A 21,095-nucleotide genomic window follows, 5' to 3' on the forward strand; every position below is an offset into this window, starting at 1 on the left:
TTTTTTCATTTGTTAATTTCAAATATTTTTTAATGAACAATTATTAGATCGGTTATTCTGGGTATAAATATTAAAAATATTACTTACATTTTTAAAGAAAATATTTAGCTTAAATAATCATGATTTTGACATTTTTCCTCATTTTGGAATATTAAGCCTGTGACGAGGATACCTCATATCTCTTATTTTCTTCTGCTGAATTTCGCTGCACCACTAATAAATGCATAGACAACCACCGTAATAATCGAGGTCATTTTTCTGGCCTGGGTGCGCCGAGTCTGGGCCGGTCGCGCAGCTAGCTAGTGACGTTGATGATGCGCTGGGGCTTCAGGCGACTCGTCATAGATCTAGCAACTTAGACAATGACGTCTAATTTGCCTGGCCTGATTTGAAGTGTAATGGCTTCAGGGCTGATGTTTATCAACGATGATTGTTCAAGGTTAGATTTCAAATTTTAAATGTCATTTGACTTTTAAGTCTATAAATCTGAAATAAAGGCGCTGTATCCCCGAAATCCGGGTCTAAATTTCAACTCTGAGTCCGAGACCATGGCATGGACGGCGAAAAAACAACCCATGCATCGGATGCATTGCATTGGCTGCGCGCTGCGCTGCAGCTGCACTGTGATGATGGGTTCAGCGAAGAGCTCAGAGAAAATAAGGTGGTTATATTCAATCCCGAAATGCTTTGCGAGTGGTCACAAAATCGTCTCGACGCAAATCACCTAATACAGCCGTCTGGTGAAATCGCTGATAACAACAATCACCGATTTGGTAATGATTTTAGTTTCCTGAAACTTATATTTGTAAAGTTTTAAATATCAAAGTATGTTTTTATATGTATGTATATTCCTCAACATATTTTTTAAGTTATCTTTGATATTGTTGTAGTCATATTCTTTCATATTCGTTTTTTGATCGCTACTAATTTGTTGTTGTATTGGATCGGCATTTGATTTCGTTGGCATGAACAATAAAATACGCGCGCAGCTCAGCTGCATGCGCGTATCGAGTTGACCTTCCTTATAGCAACACGCTTGTGTGTTGCTGCCCTCTACGTTCGTTGATTCGTACCGTTGCACAAAAGACGTACCATCCAAAATAGGTGAGCGGCCAGAAGCCAAAAAGTGCCTTATTTCTTGACTTTAATCCCCCCGGCTGGATCAAAGCAAAATCATACATCAAATTAAAGGAAATTTTCTGAATTTTTCGGAATTGGGCATTAAAAATGCCGTTATGTGTAGCATCACCATGGAAACCAGCCTTGAATAAGCCACGCCCATTTTAAATACTTATTGAATATTTCTTGTGAATATTGATTTTTTACTCATTAATTTGAATTATCAGGTATTTTTTCTTATTTTCAAAGGATAGATCCACTATATATTGTAAGAAGAATTACTGAAAAACAACTTAGCATGAATTTTATGAACATTTTCTCAGAAACTGTTGCCTAGCAACACAAATTTCCTTAGCAACCATTTAGCTCCTTAAGTAAACCACTTATTTTTCCATATCAAACCTAACTTTTAACTTTTAAACTAGGTTAGATTAAACCAAATAAATTACACCAATTAAATTCTATAAAGTATTATTGAACAATAATAAAAAGAACTGAAAACCCCCATTTTAACCATTGCGAACCTCAAATAAATTTGCTAAGCTCTAACTGACATACCCCTTCACATCGTACAAATCGCCATATTATGTTCATTTTGACTGCATGCATTGAAACACGTATGTACAAGTCACATACTTTATACTATTTTGTGGTGAAAAGGTTGATTGAGTTAATAATACCTGATCAATTAACATGTAGTATCTTGTCTTCAATAGAACAACAACAAAATGACCATTTCATATTACCCATGGATACCAATTCATTGCCTAGCAACGACTATTTTCCATAGCAACGACTATGTTAACACCCTTTTCCCTGGACAAATCTGTGGAAAAATGGTTTATTATGAGCAATAATACTGACACAATTATCATATAGATGCCTACAACCTCGTTTTCAATAATCATTCAACAAACTGACTATTTTATAGCTTCCTTGGAGACAAAAGTGTTGCCTAGAAACAATATTCCCTAGCAACGGCTATGTTACCACTCTTCATCTCGGCCAAATGTGCTGAGGAAGTTGTGCCTTAGAGTAAAAATATTGAGAAAATTAACATGATAGTTTGTTATCGATAGGCAAACAGCATTCCGGAGTTGTACTATTATCTACTGACACAATTTCATTGCCTAGCAACACTATTTACCTGAGCAACGATGTATTTTCCCCTTAAAAATCTTGAGGAAAATAATCCACTTTTAAGTGTGCAGTACCATTTGTTAAAGGGATGGTCCAGGCTGAAAATATTTCTATCTAAATAAATAGGGTAGCATTCACAGAGCTAAATGCTGAAAATTTCTTAAAAATCGGATAACAAATAACAAAGTTATTGAATTTTAAAGTTTATCAATATTTTTAAAAACAGTTATATGCACATCGTCATGAATATTCATTAGGTGGGCTGATGATGTCACATCCCCACTTTCCTTTTTCTTATGTTAATACATGAAATCATAAATGTTTCATTATTTCATACATGAGTAAATGATGTGTCTGCATTATGATGAAATAAGTTACGGCAATAAATAACTAATGTACTTAATCAGTTGTCAATTGTTTTAGTTCTTGGTAGAACAATTTTGAATAAACCTAATTTCATATAATAAATTACAAAAGAAGAAGTGGGGATATGACATCATCAGCCCACCTAATAATATTCATAAAGACATACCTAGAACTGTTTCACCGGAATAATGCAAATCTTTAAAATTCAATAACTTGTTATTTCTTATCCGATTTTGATCAAATTTTCACCATTTTGCTTTGTGAATTTTACTCTTTTAGTTGAGATATAGAGATTATCCAGCCTGGACCATCCCTTTCAATAATATACCTACATACATACTGGCAATGGTAAATTAAAGGACACCACTTCATTTCTCTTATTTCTAAAAAAAATCATTTATCCTTGTTTGTATATTGCTTGTCTACCAATTCTAAACAGTGCGATGAGCATGGCATTTAAACTTATCATATATAAAAGAGCAGCTTCAAAGAGAAAGTTAAATGTTGAAGATAAAAAGAGAATAATATGGTTTGGAGGATTCATAGCTGGGTACAAAACATTTTTTAGTGTGCTACAGTAGGTATAGCATTGATGATATAATAGAATGGACAACACTACTCTTCAGGCACAGTCCCTAAATTTGATCATAAAGTGGGTCTTCACCTAAGGCTTATACAGATATTTTTTTCAATTTCAGGGACGTCCTATACTCAATTAAGTCATTGGCAGAGGCTTTTGGCTGCATATTCAGATCACTTTCCTCGAGTGAATATAGAATGGTTTACAAATGGATCTGTTTTGTCAAATAATACCTAATCACCCATGCATGTCCAACTTCCAAGGTTGTGTCTGTGTGGAGGCTGTAGCCCAAAGATGCCAAAGTTGTGAGTTCGACAAGTTTCTGTTGAAACTTTAACGTAATGGCAAAAAGAAGCTGCTGAAAACTGCTTATCTAATAAAAGAGAGCCAAAAACTTTAATACTATTACTAAGTGTCAGAAGTTTAATCACAGGGAACTTATAATGTCACTTTCAATTTGATAACTGGCAAGAAATCAGAGGGATGAAAGTATGAAAACTTGGGATCTTAAGCCTTAATATGATGGTTGTTTACCTGATTACTAAGGAAGCATGAATGCTTGTAAGCAAACAACCAGAGGACCGACAGCTTAATGTCCTCTCCAAAACCTGGTAACATGGTAATGAGGATGCGCCCTACAAAAGAGCACTAATGTACCAAGTGGGAATCAAATCCAGGTCACCGGAATCCGAAACCCCCGCTCTATCGACTGAGCTATCATTCCTGATTAGGCCAAGAAAAGGACAAGAAAACCATTAAAGATAGACAGGCTGACTAAATTGGGAGATGTTTTCTATGTATATATAAGTGTCATTATGTAATATGTCATGATCTTTGCACACATCTATTGAGACAACCAGGGAGGGGTATACAAGAAAAGTCCCTAAATATGGAGAGGAGGCATATCAGCTTAAGTGGTCTTTGATGTTGTCCTTCAGGTATTTTCTGCTACAGCGATAGTGTCAGTGACTCGGCTGTTAAAAACTGATGCCCTAAATACTCAGTTTAAGAAAAGATGTCTGAAAGAAAAGACAAGGATTCCTCTCAACATGCATACATATGTAAAGGACATCGACAAAGCTTCGAGAAAAGCTTCGGGAAAAACAGGTACACATGCCACTATTGTAGGGCTTACACTAACGCTACTGTTCGTTCCATGGAGATTTAGATCATGCATACGCACTCCCAACATCCAGCAGTATCATCTGATAAATAGTGTAATCCCTTGAGTTAGCAACTACAAGAACTTGGGTGTTACAGTTTCTTCTGATCTGCGATGGAACAAGCATTGCCAATTCGTCCGGCAGAAAGCAAGTCGTACTCTTGAACTCTTTCCTCCTGTACAAGAGATGTGAAGTCGAGGGCCTACACATCCTTAGTGCGCCCCCAACTAGAGTATGGCTGTGAGGCCTGGAATCCATACACAGTCACAGTCATGAGATCAGCAGCTCGCTTCGTGTACTCTGACTACAGGATTTCCACATCACCTTCATCTCTTGTGACGTCATTGGAATTGGATGCACTACACACACGCCGAATCCATGCCCAATGTTCCCTCTTTCACAAAATCCACTACCATCATGTCTTCATAACTCTTCCACTTATCGTCACCCCAGCAACATTTTATACAAGACATGATCACAACTTGGAGTACATCATACCTGAAGCCACAGTAGACCCCTTCAAGTTCTCGTTCTATCCAAGAACGATAAGGAACTGGAACAACCTACCCAGCTCAGCTGCCAACACCAAAGGAATGTCCAGTTTCAAGGAGGCTGCTCTCCCTGCCATCAGAATGATGCAGCCCCCTGTTGGATCCCAAATGATTTAAAGTCAAAAGCTTGGTTTTTACTTGCACTCAGCATAGCATGTTTTACTGTACATATACAAAATTGCTATGTATATCCATCACCATCTCTGCACTTCATGATGCTCCTTCCAGTGGCTCACTTTATTCATCATCCCAGTATAGCTTCTGTATGAGCTGCCAAAGGCATCACTACATCAAGTATCAAGTAATGTAAATCTTTAAATACATCCATGGTATAATAAATATGTCTGAGAATATATCTAAAACTGATGTAATTGGGATGATACCCCTACAGTATTGCTAAAACATACTTATCTGTATTTGTAATGATGATTTGTTCATATAATAAGGCTGGAACATCTAAATTACAGCCATAATTTTGTATCACTGCTTGAATGGAGTGGGAAAACATTGAACTGTGCAATAATCTCTAAAGTAATAATCAGTCATCAGTGTGCCAAAACGAACTCAGTGATGATCTGGCAAGTCTAACTCCTTACTGTGCTATAAATCATCTCTGAGCCAATCCAAAAAGACCCCCAAATTATAGTGTATTCCACCTTAAAAACAGAGAGCAGATCAAAAACTGAGGGTCAGTTGGTAACAAGCAAACCTACCTTGGCGTCATTCTAGACCTTTTTTTTCATAGAAAGAACATGCTGCCAAAACAAATGCAAAATTTGGAGCAAGGAATATCATTCTGAAGAAGCTGGGAGACAGATGGGGAATTGACAGATGCCAAATCTTTCTGTACCACAGCTCTTGCTCTTTGCTTCTCCACTGCTGAGTACGCAGCCCTTGGTGCTATATTGACCCCAAGTCTTGAATGGAGCTTGCAGAGCCATCACTGGCTGCTTGCGACTAACAGAAGTGGGTAATCTTTACCTACTCTGTATTATTGCCCCAACGTACGTCAGAAGAGAAGTCATCAGCACAGATGAAAGAAAAAAACAATCAAGAACATAGTATTCCACTCGTCAACCATGAACCTGCCAAGAGACTCAAATCTAGACACAGTTTTCTCCGCTCAACAGAATCCCTTGATGACTCTGCACGCATGAAAGCGTCACCCTCTGGTCTAACAATCTCCAGTCTGTGATGCACAATCTCACCTATGGACTTAGTACATCACTATCCAGGTCCAAGTGAAGAATGGCCTACCTGATCTTGTTTGAATCGCCAATGGGGCTACAATAGGGATGGAGAAACTAACTGCAACTGTAAGGATGATCATAGGATACAACACTTTTGTGTCTGCTCCCTCCTACCAGAGCTATGAACTGCCACTGCCTTTGCCACTGCACGAGAGTCTTTTCACAGGAAAGTTTCATGTAATTCTTGTACCATTAACAGGACATGATATCTTTAGTGACCTAAGAAGAAGTTTGTCATTAATTATCTTACTGGTAGAAGACACCTATTTATGGTAATCTGACATTTGGGGAAAAAATGATTATTTGCTCAAGGGTTGTTGGATGGGGGAGGGGGCGGGGACTTAATTGGTTCCTGATGGGGTTGTCGGTTAGGCTAAAACTTTGCTGAAAAGGTGCCTATATTCTGATTGTTAGTGTTTTAAGGTGAAAATTACAATTTGCCAGTGAATGAGCAAAGACATTCGATGCTAACAATCTTACCCCATATCTACATACCCCCAAAAGCCACCTTTTGGAGAGACAAACTCCTGCACACCTAGGCTCCCTTTGGTCATAGTATACTGCATGATTTTAAAGGGCAATATTTGCTCTGTGCCCATCTTCTCGGGTCACTACACAAGTCCTGTGTAGTAGAGGGATCAAGCAAGATCTGGCTTTTGGGTTGAACGACTCCAGATCTTTGGCAGCGCACGGCTCTGGTAGGGGGGGGGGGGGGTGCAGACCAAAAGGTGATGCACTGTCTGATCCTCCCCTCAGTCGTAGATAGTGTCTGCATCCCTGCTGTAGCCCCGAACTGCATATTAAGGACTTTGCACCTTCCTGTTCCAGACCATAGGCGATTAAGACATAGTCAGGATGACCATTCGTCACTTGAACCTGGGGGCGTGATTCGCTAGGTCACATGGAAAGCTTTTGCGTCACAGACTGGAGGTGGTTTAACCATTATAGGGGGATCCTTTGACTGTGTGCATAGCCATCAAGGGATTCAGTCAAGTGAAACGAAGGATTCGAGTCTCTTTTTGGAAGGTTCATAGTTAAAGAGTGGAAGAAGGACATTTTTTTTTTGCTTGTTTTTCCACCCATTCTGATACCTCTATGTGTGGGGGACTGTGCCACACAGTAGGTAAAGATCGTTTACTCTTTTGGTAGCGGACAGTCGGAAATTGCTCAGCAAGCAGCATTCAGGACTGGGTTAAACTTGAAGCATACAGCAGAGCTTTTGAACGGATGGTTTGGCATCTGCTCCCCATATCGTGTTAGCAAGCCTCTTTTTGATGTTGTTCCTTTCTCCAGCTTTTGCCTTTGTCTCGGCAATATGTTCTTTGTACGCAAGAGTGCCGTCAAGGTAGGCAGGCTTGCTGGAGTGTTTCATTCACTTTCAAGTTTCAACACCATCTGACCAGCAGTTTCCGGTCTGCATCTCTATTGTTAAGGTGGAAGACGCTAAGTTGGGTTTTCTCTGGATAGTAAAGAGTCAGATATGCCAGAGCATCACTGAATGTTTTTTTCCACCTCTTCTGCTTTTATGAGGCAATGCACAGTTCATCAGCATAGGTAGCTCTTGGTGTTTGGGTGGATTAGTTGGTCGTTTGTGTATTTGGACAAGGACACTTCTTTGTTGGGGACCATTTTTCTGCCTCCACCATTTGCTGCTGGAACCACTGAGATTCACAAACAACCGGTTTGAGGACATGTTCTGAATTAGCCTTGTCAACTTGACGTCCTTTGTCATCACAATGACTTTCCTCGTAAGTAGGCCTACCCTATGATTAACTGGTTCATACGCTGCAGAGAAGTCAACAAAGGCTTCTCCAGTTTTCAGACCTTCCTCAAACCATCTGATGTACCGATTCAGATTCAGTACTTGATAAGTAAAGGACTTTTCTGGCCTGAATCTTGCCTACTTGAATGAGGAACTCAGTCACAAAGGGAGCAATGCGGTTAAGCAGGAGCCTTTCAAAGGGATTGTGTGTGTGACAGAGTAGAAAGATAGTTCTGTAACTCCTTGGGCTGATTGGGTCTTTGCCTGGCTCGAGTTAGGCAACTACCCACAATTTCCTCTTGCCATTTTTTTTCTCATGCAAACAGTCGATTAATATGTCAGCAGCCATTGGGCTGCAACAGGTCCAAGAAGTGTGATCTGCTCACAGAGGACATCTAATCCAGGTTCCTTGTTGCTCTTCATTATTTTCTTTAATAGCATAGCACAAGCAGACAAGACGTTCATGCTGAATTGTCTTGTGTTTTCAAATGACTCTTCAGTTGGGACGCTGTCTCTGCTCTTTTAGGGAGGTTGGCCCTTCGCGGGCAATAAATAGGGTGACCATGACTGTACACAAGAAGATAGTGGGTCACTTGGTCGGTGGTCACTAGGGGTATAGTTTGAGACTCGCATAGTCGTTTTCAAGGATCCGAATTGTTTTCCCGGCTTTTCTGCTGTAGTGAGTCATATCCATTGATTTGTTAAATCACTGTCACTTTCTTTTTTTACTATCCATAATGGCAGTTGTCTATTTCCCCCCACATTCAAGTGTATCGGCACCAAAGGGGTAATTCTAAAAGCTCCTGAAATATTTATTGTACAGCAGCTTCGTCATCCGTCAAGCCAGGAGAATAGTTTGTACGGCATCCTCGTGGAATATTTTTCTGTGATGATTTCTTCAACAGCTTTCCAAATGTGCGTAATGAGTAGGGAGTGCTGGAAGATCCTGTGGGTAGGTATTCGGATCTATGACAAACTGCTCCCAGATTGCTTTCTTCAGGGTGAAACGTCTGTGAAAGGGAACTGTGCGTGGAGTAATGGCTGCATTCGCCTTCAGCCCAATCGGTCGATGTTGAGTGTGCGGGAGAGGGTCAAGCACAACCTTCTCACATTTTGTTCCGTGATGCAATCTGATTTGCATCTGACCAGTTCTCCACAAGTTCTCCATCTCGTTGGTTTATCCATACCCCCAGATAATGCTGTGACTGATTAAATCCCCAATAATTATATTTCCTCGATCGGAGGTGGCTTTACGGGGAAGGGAGAAAGATTGGTTAGGAGGTTTATAGAAAGAATTTAAAGAAATACTCATAAGTTCAATGGTTAGGACTTTGCCCGTTAGCTTGATGAGAGGCCTACTCCTAATTAATTCTACTTAAACAGATATTTGACCTGTTAATTAACTGCTGAAATCAGTAATGCCCATAAAGAATGTACAGGGACTAACCGGTTCTAGTGAGCAACAGACTCAGATTAGAGTAATTTTTGTTGTCTACTTGATAGATGTACGACATACTGAGGATCTCTTGATCTATGTTTAAATCAGGGCAGGTGATCATTTGAAAGCTTTTTTTTCACCAGGTTGTGCAGATAAACCAGCAATACTGCTTGAAGGTCTGCAAATAGTTTATTGTGTTACTGTCCCATTGCCCATGCATTGGTATGATAAAAAGGGAGGGGGGGAAGAAAAAAAACCTTGCAGCACAGGAAAATTGCCAGATTTGCAGATAAAAACTTTGATAGATCATTGTGATTTACACATTTTAGTAGGTACCCCCAAAAGTAATTAGCTTTTGAGTTCACAATCACTACAGTTTAGGAATTATATTTGCCATACTGATAAATAATTTTGAATATTGAATGGTCTTGGATATGTATTTCCCTTCCTAACATGTTGTACGATCAAATGTTTCAAATAACAAACTACCCATTTCCTCTCCCATTGCCGTATGAAGTGAAAAGTTACATTTTTGACTGAAAATTTTCACAAAATTCACCAAAAGTGTGCAGGATATCCTTCAATTTACTATGAAAAAGCGCCCCTTGCCAAACTCAGTAGCTTCGCTCCCTCGCTTTGTTTCTTTAAAAAAATTAATCGTTTTGCCACCCCAAGGAAAAAATTTCTGCATACAGCTATGCCCTCTCTCAATATGCCGACTGCCTGGCCAGATGGGTGAAACTAATTGTCATAAATGCTTAGAATAGTATAAGATGCATTTTGAGGACCAAAAAGGGAATTTTTGGGAGGTTACAGGCTTGAAATATCGCCAAAAAGTGATGGTTGCTAGGGAAAATGCTGTTGCTAGGCAACATAATGGTTTCCATAGGTAACGGAAAAATCTATGAATAATCTATTATTTAGATTAGAACAGATAACATGACACAGCAGGGTATCTAAGAATGATTTATAACAATATTATAAAATCCATAAAATGATGCCGATATAGTCGTAAATACACACAAACATATTAGTGATATCCGTCACATGCAGGGGTTAATCAAACATGGCAATAATGTAATTTTTCATGATCATAAATGCATTATACATCCTAGTCTTCCTCTTTTATCCCTTTTTCATAAAAATTCACCTTCTTCATTAGTTTTTACAAATCAAAAACAAAAAAAATGATAAAATGAATTAATCTGGTCAAAAAATAAGAGAATATTAAAAAATGAATATGGTTGCTAGGGAAAAAATGTTGCTAGGCAACAGTTTTGAAATCAAATACAGATGAAATATATGTTTGGTTGCTAGGCGTTATCATATCATTCAACCTGTAGTGATTTTATCCTCGTAAAGTCTATATTCATATATAAATTAGTGTAATTAATTAACAAATATAAATGATAAGTTACTGCTTTGCATTTATCACAAAAGTGGGCGTGGCCGATTCAAGGCTGGTTTCCATGGTGAAGCTACACTGTGCGACACTTTTAATTCTCAGTTCTAAAAAATTCAGAAAATTTCCTTAAAAATGATGCATGTTTTTGCTTTGATCCAGTCGGGGGGATTAAAGTCCCAAATTTTGGCCTCTCGCCGCTCACCTAAAATGTACCGTCCAAAATGTACCGTTGCACGGCTTTAAGAGGTGACGTCACAATACGATTCAATTCATTGCGCTCAGTAAAACTGCAGGTGCAATACGCGTATATAGCCTGCTGGCTAAATGCGCAATGCTGCCCGAGGTGTTCGCTTGTGGGATTTTGCCAACGAACGTAGAGGGCAGCAACACACGGCAACGTAGAGGGCAGCAACACACGGCAGTCAAGGCCCTATATATAAACAAGGTTGCGACAACAGGGGTCAAAGGTCAAATTTGAAGGATCTCGAATAGTTCCAACCGGGCCTTTTTGTCGACTGCTACCATTGGAAATGCGTGCAAAGTTTTGAATCATTTTTTATAATTATATCGGGAATCGACGTTAGAAATTTATTTTCACACTGCACATTCATATCAATATATAAGCGGCCACCTAAATTTATCAAATTTGTACAATCTTATAACAAAAATCGTGAAATATCGTTGATTTGAAAAATGGCAACCGAGTTCGTCGCAAGCCGCAAATGCTCACTGCTGCTGGTAGCGAGCGGGACGCTGCACCAATTTTCCCCGGAACTGTCGGGCTGGATGTAAGGTTCTGCTGGCCCCCCACGGGTCGTTTGGAGAGCGAGAGGTGAGTATGTACCGGAATGTCATGTGGTGCAATAAATACTAGTTTCATGTCCTAAATTCTTATTGTAGATTTTGCGCCGTTGTAAATTTAGCTGAATTTTATTTTTTTTACCAGAGCACTCAAAAACATGAATGATTTGAGCATATCTTTGTGCTTGTCTTTAGACTTTACGTACTTTAGTTTGAGTTTGACTGAGTGGGCCCTTAGGCTTAAATTTAATTTATTATTTATTTTTTATTTTATTTCTGATATTTAACATGTTTAAATAGGCCACAGGGCGGCACATATCATCAACTTGTTGGTTTTCCATGTGGCCCTATTAACAAAAAGTACAGCAAAAATGTTACTAGATCTATTAATAATACCAAATAGATCTAACATTAGATCTAGATCTACATGCAGTGAGTTGAAATAAACATGACAAAATGTACAGGCAAAAAATGTATGCAAACATGTTATAAGAAAGATTATTGGTATCCTTAATTGGGAATTATGTTCATTTAATATTAAAATCAACTATGAAAATTTGAATCAAGCTTGTGAATTTAGATTTTGAAGATGAAACATATTGCCTATTAATTGGTGGAAAGTGAGATAAGTGCTGTGCAGAATGCAGATATTCAATTCTACTAACCTTATTTTTAATAAGAACAAAATTAATTTCAAGAATTCAATTCGTTTTGGGGGCTTTGGGCCAATGCATAAAATGAATTTACAACCAGGACTGTACCAAATAGTGAAGTGCTTTATCCAGTTTAGATCAAAAGAACATAAAAAAGAAAGTAAATATTTATTCATTTCAATCACCACACAGCACAAGGTTTACTAAATGAGGATAACGTTAGGTTACTTATATAAAATTTTAAATTGGATAAGTGGTCTTGTCAGTTGTCACCAGAATAAGGCTAGTGGTAGTGCTAGTTTCCCTTTATATTCCTATCGCTACATAATTTTTCATAGCGTTCTTAATATTTCTACCCTAATACCCTTTATGCCCTGTAAAAACATACCATGGTGTTCTTTGGATTTTATACCACTTCAATGCCTTACATACATGTACCTCGTTGCTCTCGAGATCAACATGCTTTATTTTATTTTCATATATGATGCAGGCCAGGGTTATCCTTATAGTTGCCACCGTGATGTAAAACTATTCTGAAGGAAAGTGAAATGCCCAAGTAGGCTTAGTACAGTACTAGACCAAAAGCTTTAGTATCTGTATTTGGTTGTTTTGCTGAACTGTGTTGGCTTCTCTCACTTAGTAAAATGTCAGAAATTGTTAAATAAATCCCCAGAAATGGTTATACCTGTCCTTGTAGCGTAGTACCAATTTGGCTATAAACTCTTTGTTGTGTACTGGGTGAGTTCAATTCTCACGAGGCATATTCGAACATCATTGACCACCAAGTCTATGATAACCCTAAATGCTTTCATGGTGTCAGTACATGGACAAATGAGTTTAGTAATCCAGTTGGTTTGCATGTAGCTTCCTTTTTTTTAAAATATTTCTTTGAGGGGTCCACGATTTACAAGCACAGCTTCACAGTGGACCTCTCCATTTCCAGCATGTTATTTTCAGCCACAAATATTTAATAATCCATATTAAGTTTCAAATGTATAATAATTTAGATGAATGTATATATTGTGTTACATGTTTCTTTATACATTTAAATTGTTATAAATGTATTTATGATGGATTTTGTATACTGTTTTGTTGGAAATGAGAAAAAATAAAAACTGAAAAACTGAAAACTGAAACTTTCATTTCTGCACTGCCAATACTTTGCACATTTTCTAGACCAAAAATATTCAATCTCTGTACCATCTCAGATGTTGTTCTGGAAGTTTCCATGGCAAAAAAGAATAGTGTAGCAAAAAACATCTGAGATAGGGTAGTAGGTTTCATGGTCATCATGTATCTTTCTTGGGCAAATGTTGGTCCTGAAAAGGACCACCCAATCTTGACGTTGCGACAAGTGTGTTCTTGTCGTCCTACTCATGCCTTGTGTACTGAAAGCCCTCTCGCTCAGACAGCAAGTTTTGTATGTGCTAGTCCTTACGTGGAGCCACACTTAGAACAAGTTTAATTCGGTCTGTGCCTGCAGACTAAACTAATGTGGCCATGGCACCTCCTCACCCATCCAATGCCATATAAAGTTCATATTGGCATTAAAATGTATTTGCTTAATAAAACAACCTCTTTATAACTATCTAGATTAATGCATGATCCAACTATATTATCGTTACAACTTACATGCACACTAAATATGAAATAAAAGAAGCAATAGGTAGAGAGTGAGAGATTGACCCTCATTTTATGCTGTTGCCACCAATGAAAGTTCTGAATTTAAATTTGGAACTTCATGAGAGTCGAACTCATCCAACATTGCACAAAATGCGGTCAGAAGACAGGCGGACTGATACATGATGCAAGATTTAAAGGAGAAGATTTAAAGGAAATAAGATTGATTGCACTATGTAGCCTTACATGTATGTAATATAATCACATCTTATTACTATCATGATGGAAATCAAACAATCATACTTTCACAGCTTACAGGCTTATCCAGTAGTTCCTCTCATCCAAAACAGATCAATCGGCAGCAATTAGGGCCTATTTCATTGTCCCCAATCAAATTGAAAAAAATCTACATTTAGATCTAACTTAGATAAGTTTGGTGCATGATCGTGAATCAATGATTATCTAGTCAACTAAGCATGTATTGTCATTGGCTTTTGTAATTACTTATCACACCATACATATCAACAGAGTAGAGGTCTATACTTGATACTTGATGCGATAATTCCTCTTGCAGCTCCAAAAAGCTAAACTGGAATGAACTTTGCAATATGTCGTGAAAGATTGGTGTCGTAGTGAAGATCTCTATTTTACAATAAAAGGAGAGTGCGATGTGCAAGTAAAAACCTGGATACATCTTAAAGAACAAGAGATCCGGTTGGAGGCTGCAGATTTCTAATGATGGGAAGTGCAGCCTCTTTGAATGCTGGTAGACCTGTTTTGTATACAACTTCGCCAGGCAGGTGGTTCCATATTCTTATTGTCCTTGGGAAGAAGGAGTATTTGAAGGAATCAATTGACGATTTTGGCACAGCAAATTTCAGTGTATGGTCCTTCCTTGCAAGATATGTTGCCGGAGTGACTATAGCTGGCATTGGCATGTTGACCAGTCTGTAGTGAATCTTGAAAAGAAGAGAGCATTGGTCCAGGAGTCGCCGATGATGTAGCGTGTCCCATCCGTGAGCAGACAACAGGTGTGAGGATGACGTAGACCACCTGTAGTCATGGGCAACAAACCGAGCTGCTGTCCTTTGCACTTGCTCAAGGTTTCTGATGGCAGTCAAGGTGTAGGGATTCCATGCCTCTGAGGCGTATTCAAGCTGGGGTCGAACCAGGGCTGTGTAAGCTCTCGACTTCACTTCTCTTGAGCATGGCAAAAGAGTTCGGCGGATAAGTCCTAGGGTCTTGCTGGCTTTTTGCCTGATATTTTGGCAATGTGTATTCCAGCGAAGATCTGGTGTTACAGTTACTCCCAGGTACTTATACTCCGAGACTCTTGGGACAATATCATCCTGGATGTGATATTGGTAGATCCTTGGACTGCGTTTCCGAGTAAAAGACATCACACCACATTTTCTAACGTTAAAGTGCATGAGCCAAGTTGATGACCATGAAGTTAAAGTATGAAGGTCCTGTTGCAAAGCATTATAGTCAGAGTCTGATGAAATTTCACGAAAGATTACACAATCATCAGCAAAGAGACGTATACGTACATGTATGCTACATTAGTCCTTTAAATTCTAAAAGTTTCTTTGAAAAACTACAAAGAATTGATTTTAATTCCAAACCATTTCAAATTACTTGGCCTAGTGGAAGAAATTTTCGGTCTAGATACCCAACCTGTCCGGACATGCCACTAGTGGTATGATGGGGGCACTTATCCAATATTACAAGGTTGTGATAACATCCATGTGGTCTAACACCACTTAAAAAAAAATGCAGTCCTAAGCTAACACCACTTTTATCACAAGGTTGTGATAACCTGTCCTTGCCCGCAGTTAGTAATCTGTGTGGTGAACAAGATTGTTGATTTTCTCTTGATCTAGACTGGATGAATATTGATATTTTGGAACAGTCAATTCTGACTATACAGTGAATTCATCATCATGAAAAAATGCTTGGCACAAAACTAAAATTAAAATTGAATTCTTGAAATTATTATTTTTTTCTAATCAAAAAGAGATTAAAAAGAGAGTCTGTGGAGATGAAGATCTGCATCAATCTCAGAAGGCCTCACAAAAATATGCTAAAAAATAAGTTTTTGAGCGCTCTGATAAATAAAAAAAAAAATTCTAAGTTTAGAATGAAAACAAATAACTGAATGGATCTGAGTTTTTTTTTAGTGTGCATTGTACATGTATGTTGCATTGACTCAAGACAGACAGGGTGGTTGAAGAGTGCAAGTGGATGGGGTGCTTCCACTCTTCCCGAAATTCGAGAAATTTTTACTTTTTCCAGGAAAGGTTCCAGACATGAAAAAAATTTCAGGAAATCCAAAAATTGCAAGGGGGAGGGGTGGCAAAGCCAGCTTGTGCCCCCCAGACCCCTTGAGAAGCAAAATTAAAAATTGTAATGTAGAAATGCGGAAGTGTGCCCTGCCCCCCCCCCTTGAAAGTGAAGACCCTTTACTTTTAGCGTGTTAAATTTTTCCTCAGAAAAATGTGCCTCCCGTTTTGAAAAATCCTGGATCCGCCCATGATTACAATTAAACAACCGTAGCAACTTTAAAATATTCATCATGTAATATTTTATACAGATTTAGATCTTCCTCCGGATCCAGACATAGGCTCCATCATCGGAGCTCATAATTTTCTGCGCTCGTTATTTCCTAATTTTGTTCATATTTTTCAAGAGGACATGATGAACGAAAAATGTTAAATTTCTTGATTTTGGTCACTTCTTGGACCAAATTTAAGCTCACTGTATTAATCATTATTTATTATTGCCAGATTTTCGTTGAAAATCAAAATTGAAAATTCCAGGAATTGTCTATGAATTTCAGAAAATTTGGGATCCATTTTCAGGAATTTGTTTTGGATCTGTGGAAACATCGATGAGGGGTTGGGTGTCTGGATACTGAAAAATGAAGCCTTGTATACCCAGTTGTTGTGTGTCCGGACGATCAATTTTAGAAAGTCGTCTGGAAAAATTTACAAGCGAAGTTTCATCAATTTTTAGTACAAAATGTTAGGGAATATATTACAGAGAACAAAATAGAAGATGATTACAAGTATTACATTTATAATATATTTTTAGTTGTAATCCAAAGACAAAAAAGAAGGCTTCAAAAATATAAAGTGTCCGGACCCCGACCCCCATCCTACATGGATGTAGAAGTCTAGGCTTGCTGTTTTTTTAATTTTATTTATCTCACTTGTTTTTTTAATTTTATCTCACTTCTTAGGAAAATAAAGCAAAAAATATAGCTTGAATAATGATTATCACCATCATTATCTGTTCTTTACAATATTTTCTTACATTATGTGCTAAAAAAATCAAAGAAATTGCTTGTATTGTAAACTTTTCAAAATCGAAAGGAAAAACTCGTCATGTTTCCGGACGCCCAACCCGGCCCGTCAGGAAACACAACCACAGCCGTATATTATCGGGCTACTGAGCCAGCAGCACTGCCGGCTACGGTTGCCAGTCCCATACCGTATCTTTACTGTCATGTTTACGCCTTGGAACTATTAAAAATTAGTAAAAAAGCATGTTAAAATTCAAAATTATTGCAAACCAATCATATTTAAATGAAGCACATAAAATTCTAGTTAAAAACTATCATTTTCTTTTTCTTAATAACAATTGTAATTACCTGAAATTTGCTGTCGAAAAATCTCCCCCATTGACTTTGTACACAAACTTCGGTGAGTTTGGAACTATTCAAAAGCTCCATGAGTAAATGATGGCAACTTCCGGTGTCGCAACCTTGTTTATATAGGGCCTTGACGGCAGTCAAGGCCCTATATATAGGGCCTTGACGGCAGTGTTGCTTTTAGGAAGGTCCACTCGATACGCGCATACAATTGAAGTGCGCGCACAATTTGGTAGGCATGTCAACGAAACAATGAACCGACGCGATACATTCAGAGATCAATAACAAAATAGAGGTAAAATAACAGATTATGACAAGACTAAATTCCAATAATAGAAATAGAAAAATATGAAAACAATTGACAAAAAATTTACCACATTTCAAAATTAAAAATATCACTAGATTATTGTCTTTTGTTTTTTTAATTCTTCAGTAAACAGGATTGATTATGCCATCAAATAAACCAATCTGCTAATTTCACCCCGATTTAGTCAAGCTCATTTTGTGACCGCTATTAAGCTCCGCCCCTCACTCAGCGCACTTTTTTAGTAAATTGTAGAGTTGATTTTTTTTTATTTCCTCCTTTTCAACATTTTTACTTGATAGACTTTTACAGCAAATATCACGCATAAAAATATTCAATATTTATTTCTGTATTTTGCCTAAAATATTACGTGGTGGTGAAAACAATATCATGACTTTCGCATATCAACATGATAACAAATATACGTGAGGTTGAACATTCTTCATCTATGTTTCGCTGCACCACAGTAATGCGCCTACACAATCCAGCAACAGTGCCATCGCTTGAGTGCAAGCGCCATGGCTGACCGCGCCAGCGCCCCGACCGGCCGGTCGGTGCGGAGGTAGGGAACGGTTGGCTGGTATTTGTGCATGCTAATTGCACAAATTAGGATGAAATTATGGAATGAAAAAAGTAGCTGTGACATATACCTTCGTCTCTTGATAGTTCACAAGTCAAGGCCCATCAAAACATACATGGCTCGATACTGGACCAGATAATTTTGGTCTGTTAATTAGGTCTAACTTTAGACTAGGACTTACCTGGGCTTGAGCTTGACTGGTGGCCGTATTCGATCTCTGCCTGATGTCTTGCAAAAAAGTTGGGTCGGATTCGTGGATATCGATTAATTCTTTTATATTTTCAGACTCCGATCTACACTGTAGGGGAAAATTACCCAGGACCAAAATCCAATTGAAACCAGTTGGATTTCCAACTGGTTTCAATTGGTTTCAATTGGTTTCAACTGGTTTCAATTGGTTTTAACTGGAATTTAACAATTTCCAGTTGAAACCAATTGAAACCAGTTGGGCAACTGGAAATCCTAACTGGAACCAGTTGGGTAACTGGAAATGACTTCCAATTGGGAATGATTTCTAACTGGAACCAGTTGAGTAACTGGAAATCCCAACTGGAACCAGTTGGGCAACTGGAAATCCTAACTGGAACCAGTTGGGTAACTGGAAATGACTTCCAATTGGAAATGATTTCTTACTGGAACCAGTTGAGTAACTGGAAATCCCAACTGGAACCAGTTGGGCAACTGGAAATCCTAACTGGAACCAGTTGGGTAACTGGAAATGACTTCCAATTGGAAATGATTTCTAACTGGAACCAGTTGGGCAACTGGAAATCCTAACTGGAACCAGTTGGGTAACTGGAAATGACTTCCAACTGGAAATGATTTCTAACTGGAACCAGTTGAGTAACTGGAAATCCCAACTGGAACCAGTTGGGCAACTGGAAATCCTAACTGGAACCAGTTGGGTAACTGGAAATGACTTCCAATTGGAAATGATTTCTTACTGGAACCAGTTGAGTAACTGGAAATCCCAACTGGAACCAGTTGGGCAACTGGAAATCCTAACTGGAACCAGTTGGGTAACTGGAAATGACTTCCAATTGGAAATGATTTCTTACTGGAACCAGTTGAGTAACTGGAAATCCCAACTGGAACCAGTTGGGCAACTGGAAATCCTAACTGGAACCAGTTGGGTAACTGGAAATGACTTCCAATTGGAAATGATTTCTAACTGGAACCAGTTGGGCAACTGGAAATCCTAACTGGAACCAGTTGGGTAACTGGAAATGACTTCCAACTGGAAATGATTTCTAACTGGAACCAGTTGAGTAACTGGAAATCCCAACTGGAACCAGTTGGGCAACTGGAAATCCTAACTGGAACCAGTTGGGTAACTGGAAATGACTTCCAATTGGAAATGATTTCTTACTGGAACCAGTTGAGTAACTGGAAATCCCAACTGGAACCAGTTGGGCAACTGGAAATCCTAACTGGAACCAGTTGGGTAACTGGAAATGACTTCCAATTGGAAATGATTTCTAACTGGAACCAGTTGGGCAACTGGAAATCCTAACTGGAACCAGTTGGGTAACTGGAAATGACTTCCAACTGGAAATGATTTCTAACTGGAACCAGTTGGGTAACTGGAAATCCTAACTTGAACCATTCAGTTGTGTAACTGGAAATCCTAACTGGTACCAATTGGGTAACTGAGATGACTTCTAACTGGAAAAATGGGTAACTGGAAATGAATTCTAATTGGAACCAGTTGGGTAACTGGAAATTATTTCCAATTGGTTTCCAATTGGAAATTTTCCAGTTACCCAACTGGATCCAATTGAAACCAGTTAATTTGCATATTATTTGCCAGTGTGCACAGATTAATGTTTTATGAGATTAATCATCATTAACAATGTATCTATTTAATTCTTTACAATTTCAAGTACCACACTTTTTAAAGATTAGTATTTAGAATACTTAGCAGTGAAAACCATGTTCATAAATGTTATAGATTATAATTAAAACAGATTAAAGGATAATTAGTACACCACTAACTGTTACCAAATTACATCAAATAAAAGTACATATATTTGAAGATCTTCCATATAAATATATATACATGAAAGTCTGTATTTTATCAATGCCCTTTACATTGGTATTAATAGACATATAACACTGCTTCTGTGTTGGCATGAGAAATAGTTACTGCAAATGCTAATTAATTTGTAACTAATTAAGTTCGTTCCAACTGGAAGTTCCAATTGGATCCAGTTGGAAACCAATTGGTTTCAACTGGTTCCAGTTGAAACCAGTTGCCTCCAATTGGTTTCAACTGGAACCAATTGAAACCAGTTGCCTCCAATTGGATTCAATTGGTTTTAATAGGGAAATTGGAACAACTGGAACCAATTGACAACAATTGCCAACTGGTTCCAGTTGCCCAATTGGTTTTAACTGGAACCAATTGGCAACTGGTTTTCAATTGGTTTTTAACTGGAACCAATTGGCAACTGGTTTTCAATTGGAACCAGTTGTTCCAATTTCCCTATTGAAACCAGTTGGCCAACTGGTTTCAATTGGTTTTGCCCTAATTGGTTTTAACTGGATTTTGGTCCTGGGTAGGATCCTAACATTGAACATTTATCGTTGCAACTGGCAGTTAGTGCCACATCAATGACAGATTAAGTCCATATCGTTCAAGTCCATATCTGGCTAAGTCGAGTAGCGTCTAGATATCCTGCCAGTCCTGCTATCGATAGTGCGGCCAGCAT

This window comes from Lytechinus pictus, chromosome 14, assembly GCF_037042905.1.
Source record: "Lytechinus pictus isolate F3 Inbred chromosome 14, Lp3.0, whole genome shotgun sequence".
Taxonomy (NCBI): Eukaryota; Metazoa; Echinodermata; class Echinoidea; order Temnopleuroida; family Toxopneustidae; genus Lytechinus; species Lytechinus pictus.